Here is a 6,087-nt window from a genome sequence, read left to right as displayed (position 1 = left end):
AGAAAGATACTTTTTTAAATCGGTTGTACGCAATTTACAAGTTGCAACAATTTTCTTTTTTTTTTTTCTTTTTTACTTTTAGGATTTGTTTAAATACGGCTTATAGTTGAAAATTGAAAGAAGAAAATAATGTAACAAAATAATTTTTAAATATATAAATAATACCGTGAAACTTAATTTTAAATGAAAATTTGCTGAATTACGTACTTATAGATCTCATGAACAGTGCATTGAACTTATCATTTTTCAACAAAACGCAAGAACGTTCATTCCAAACACACACTTAGAAGGGCTCGTGCATATAATCATCGCATATATTACCACTTAGGTTTTTCTGTATACCTATGGGTACTACTAGCGCAAAACAAAACTTGTAACTATTAGACCTTACTATTGCAAGCCATTAAGCACAACATCATTCACATGAATCACATCCCATTTTGTAAAGTATTTTTTACCCTAAATAGCATCTTAAAAAAATTAAATTTTTTTCACTTTAGCTGTCCATTTTTGCAATAGATCATACATCTTACTCTTTATTTTGCAATATATTTTATTCAAATATTCTAAAATAATAATTTCACTCTATCTTGCTTCCAACACTACTGTCTTAACAACCACCATCACAATGCCCCATAGCCAAATTTGCCATCATTGAAGACATCAACTTACGACTAGATCGATCACCATTCATAAGAGAGAGAGAGAGAGAGAGAGAGAGAGGGTGAAATTAAAAAATAACCAATGCAAAACACTATAGTGCTCTTTAAAATTTAAGAATAATGTAGCATTTTACAAAAATTTGAACAATAATAAAAAGCTAGATATAAGAACAATTTTATTTCACTTTATGTACAGTACTATCTTTTTTTCTTTTCTTTTTCTTTCAATGGCTTTTGAAAAGCTAGATGTACTATCTAATATCTATAACATTTTTAAGATACGATATAGCATATAGCCGTTGTTCAATCTATAACAATAGCTTTTTAAAAAAATACAAAAGTTCTTGTTATGGATTGATGACTGTAACAAAATTAGTATCATGTGCAAGATGAATAAAAAAGAAAAAAGAAGCATGGGTTATCATATGATGTGGCAAATCTTACCATTAGATTTGACATAAACACTATCTTATTTGACTTAGCAATCATAATCTAATGAGAAAAAATGAAGTAAAAAAAAAAAATACTGAAACACTATGAAGTTTTGATAAATACAATAAATTTGAACTAATGAAATTTACTTCTTAATGATTGATGACTCAATACATCAATTGACTTTTGGTAATTAGTGTAGATGGGATTTGAACTAAAGTTCCTTATTTGACGACACAGTACTTCATGAGTTAAACTATTTGGAATCTACGAAAATTATGAAGTTAATGTTTAAGCAGATTGCAAGCTACTACTCTACATTTTCTTAAAAGTTACCATAAATTTTTAGTAGAGTTCGTGATGTACCTTTGTATAAAATGGGAGCTACTAACTACTAAGAGATAAATAACAATCCACTATCATTTGTATTTTTCTATTACTAATAGATGTGCTACACACACACAAAGATAACATAGAGTCTTTGTCAATAGTTTTAAGTTTTCACACTTTAATCTTGGTTCGATATACCATTTTTAAAGGGTGATTTTTGCAAAATTTTGGATAACTATGCTTTTTCAAAAGCTTCTTTTATTTTTTTTCCTAATCTTAAAACGCCTTTTAAATTAAAAACACTTCTAGCTTTTACAAATCCATATGCCACACACTTTCGTAACATCCCCTTCTCCCATTTTTTATAATAATAATAAAAGAAGAATCTGAAAAATTAGGAGTTGGTAGGACTTTAGAGTACAAGCAAAGCTCGGTTAATATTTTAGTTTCAATAACTAAGTCATGGCTTCATTTGCTTGGATGGAATTGAGCACATATGAGACCATCTCAAAATTTAATATGATTCTTGTATCATATGAATGCGTACGCATTCATATGATACAAGAATCATCTTCATTTTTGAGATGGTCTCATATTTTATAGTACTACTGGTTAAGCCAAGTTTTCATCAGTAAGAGCTAAGCGCATGGAAGAAGAGTTAAGAATTGAGGCTTCTAGCAAACGAACAATTATCTTATATTTTCATTTACCAAAAACTTTTCAAAACTTCTTTAGTTTTGTCACAGCCTCATTTTTTATAAGAAAAAGTTATATTAGGCAAAGCTTTATTTTACTTAATACTAATTTTAAAATTAAATGATTCTTTTGATTATAAGGGGTTTAAATTTACTTTTACAAATATTAATTGAATTTGACCTGAGTGTTAACTTGGCTCTTGAACATTTAATTTGAAGAACTAACCGTTTGGATGTTAGGTTTGTCACAAATCAAACCTAATATCAACATTCTAAATTAAAAAAAATAAAAATAAAAAAATAAAAAAAAACTTCTATCCAAATATTTTTCATTCAAGACTTATGGATTAAATCATCTTGAATTCTACCACATCATCAATATTTTTTGTTGAAATATTCATTGTGAGTTGTGTGATTAGTTATGTTTTCAAGTCACACATGAAATACTAATGACAAAAATGAGTGGATAATACAATATAATTGGGGGGGACTTACCTCATGTGTTTATCTTTAGATAAAATGATGTTCTTATATATTATATTAACTTCTCAATTAGAGTACCACTACACAAATATTAAGTAAAAAACATACAGCAATTTTGAATTTGTATACACACTTACACAGGGAACGCAAACAACGTACCAATGAATCCTGAGCAAGTCTTTTATTTTTCTATTAAAAACATTTAAAATAATTTACAATTCAAAACTAAATATTCTATAACATGTGCTCTTTTTTTTTTTTGCTAATACTTTAGCATGTGCTCTTAAGATAGTTGTCAGTAATAGTTTACATACAATCACGAAAACATTGCCAAAAAAATAAAAGCTACATGCATGTGTTCAACATTGTAGAGATTAATGGTCAAAAGATGGTCTACATTTTCATGTTAGTAGTGACTAGTTCAAAAGTGCCGATTATTAAATCATAGTTGTGAGGACAAAGGGTCCAGGGCATGTTTTTGGGCCTTGGGCTGATCCGAGAGTATTTACTCGTCCGAGGAGTGTTAGTGGTAGTAACGATATTAAGCTTAAAAGCCCATAAGCAAACTATTGCGAAAGAGGCTAATGAAAATAGTTTGAGGAGAGGCATCTCCTCGGATAAGCAAAGTGAAGGATAGACGGTGCGCCATGGTGATAAGAATGATATTCTAGAAGGTTTTGCGGACGAAGATATGTTCCACAAGGGTACAGAGAGGAAGAATGGATGAGAAATATCTTAGAAAAAGTTGTTACCTCCACATTAAAGGCTCTGTACCTACCTCCTTGGCGGCATTAATGAGGAAATGACATCTGAACAGTGGTGATCAGCCTTACAGCTATTGTTTGAAAACTTTAGAAAGGCGGTTGATGGGACAAGGATCTAGATCTGTAATCTGATCCATACGTGGAAGATGGAGAGAAGAATGAGGGGAATATAAAAGAAGAAGAAAGGCATTCAATAAGGGGGATCGGAGAAGTAAGGGAAAAAACACTGTACACACCACCATCCATAATTGTGATACATCTTAAGAGTGAAAGATAATACTAATCATCCTCGGCTTGTGTCCGAGGAGAATTTTCGTTATATAAATAGTTCATCGTGTGTGATGTGGTGATCGAGCCCATCATCTTTGTTATCCAACATCCATGGAACCTAGATTTTTAACCCACTCTCTACAAATTTCATTGTATTAGGCTTTTTGGGCCTGACCCCTTCATACTGTTGGGTTCGGATGCAAATCGTGACCTTACAATAGCCATTGATGATGAGATGTATTACTGATTTTTTTTTTTTAATTGTTAGGGAGTGGGATTTGAACTCCGGATACCTTCATTAAATATTATTATTATTATTATTACATATGCGTCAATAAGAAAAGTCTTAAACACACTATCTAACCCTCCACCTTATTGTTACAAATGGAGTGCTTATTATTTCAATTGGAGGGCATTGATGTTGAAAGAATCCCCTTGAAGACCTCAGCGTGCCATTTCATAAGGTGTATTATAAGCATCAATGTTAGAGATATCAAAACCAAAATTCATGTCCATTTTAGCTAATCCATACTCAATTTATCAGTAAAACTTGTATTGTAAATTATAACTCTACACTGATGTTAATCTATAGTGAGGGTTTATTTATTTTAATGTCAAGTTAGCTTATGATTAGTCTCTCTATAAATATTTCCAATAGCCTCGTTGTAAAATGACAATTTATTATATGGTACATATATAATCCTTTGAGACCTTTTTTTTTTTTTGGGAAAGAATCTTTTAGTAGATTTTATTAATGTTAGCGTAAACAAAAAATAATCACACGTACGCAATACACTTTAGACGAAACTACACTATTGGTCCCTAAAGTTTACCCTATGTATGCAATTGGTCCCTCAAGTTTGGAGCGAGCACAATTAGTCCATTAAGTTTTAAAACTGAGTTGTATTGGTCCTTTTACTAACTGCTGTTAACGATGTTACTTACGTGGCTAATGGAACAATGACTTGGCATTTTTTTAAATGAAGTGGCATGTTTTTAATTAAAATTTTTAAAAAAATAGTTTTCACGTTAGATGAAATTGGAAAATCATATTGACTGGATTAAAAACAAATCTGATATTTTAAATTCCTATCAACAGTCAACACCTTCCACCAAAACTCAACCACACTCAACCACCCAAACACCACCAAATATGATCCAAACCACCCAAATTCGACCTATAGACCCCAAATTCGACCAAAAACCATAGTCACCTCCACCACAGCAAACCCATCCCCACCACCATCAAACCCACATACCCCACAACAAAAAATCAACCGCAAATCAAAAGCAACCACCATCGATTACCCACAAATCAGACATAATACCCATAACAAAAAATCAAAGCAAAAAAGGAAACCCCAGCAACCCCACTCCACCACCGCTGCACTGCACTCCACCACCACTAGTAAACCCACCGCAAAAAAATAAATAAATAAATAAATAAATCATAGACCCAGTAAACCAGCACCACCACAGACCACTATAGACCCACCACGCAAAATACCCATACCAAACCCACCACCATAGCACTGCCAATCTCCACTGAACTCAACATCGATGGTGGCTTTGGAGTCTAAACTGAACTTGTTCCTCGCGAACCGAGCTAGCAGCTGCGATTTCCCAACCGCCGAGTCTCCAATCAACACCACCTTGAACACGTAGTTGATCTTCTGCTGCAAATTCGTCATCTCTCTATCACACACACTCAAAAATCTACAAAATTCGATCAGATTAAAAGAGAGAAAGAGAGATACGATCGCCGATCAAGATCGGAGCTGATTTAGCTTCAAAGCGCAAAAGGCTTCGTTGTGTACAGAATTTTAGATATGGATTATTGGTTCGTGAAATTTATAGTGCATAGAGAGAGAGAGAGTTAGGGTTTGGAGGAAAAGGGCAGGAAAGAAGAAGAGAAATTGGATTTTCAAAATGGTAGAATGGAAATATCAGATTTGTTTTTAATCCAATTTTCAATTTCATGGAAATTATTATTTTTAATTTTTAATTAAAAACATGCCACATCATTTAAAAAAAATACTAAGTCATTATTTCGTTAGTCACAAAAGTAACACCATTAACAACAGTTAGTAAAAGAACCAATACAACTTAGTTTTAAAACTTAAGGGACTAATTGTACTTGTTTCAAACTTGAGGGACTAATTGTGCACACAAGGTAAACTTCAGGGACTAATAATGTAGTTTCGCCATACACTTTATATTATTTCTTCTCACTCGTTTTCTCAATCTCATTAACAATTCTAACATCCAAAATACATACTTCAGTAAACATTTTGCCCAAACCACAATTCACTCTCTATTTTTACTTCGCTTTCATTTTCCCAATCTCATAAACAATTATAATACCCAATATGCATGCTTACAAGTGTTGGTTTACACGTATGACACATTGAATTACACAAAATGAATGCTTCAAGATATCCAAATACCGAC

Source organism: Castanea sativa, chromosome 11 (assembly GCF_040712315.1).
Source record: "Castanea sativa cultivar Marrone di Chiusa Pesio chromosome 11, ASM4071231v1".
Lineage (NCBI taxonomy): Eukaryota > Viridiplantae > Streptophyta > Magnoliopsida > Fagales > Fagaceae > Castanea > Castanea sativa.
The sequence above is the reverse complement of the archived record's forward strand: the minus strand, read 5'-3'. Positions refer to the sequence as shown.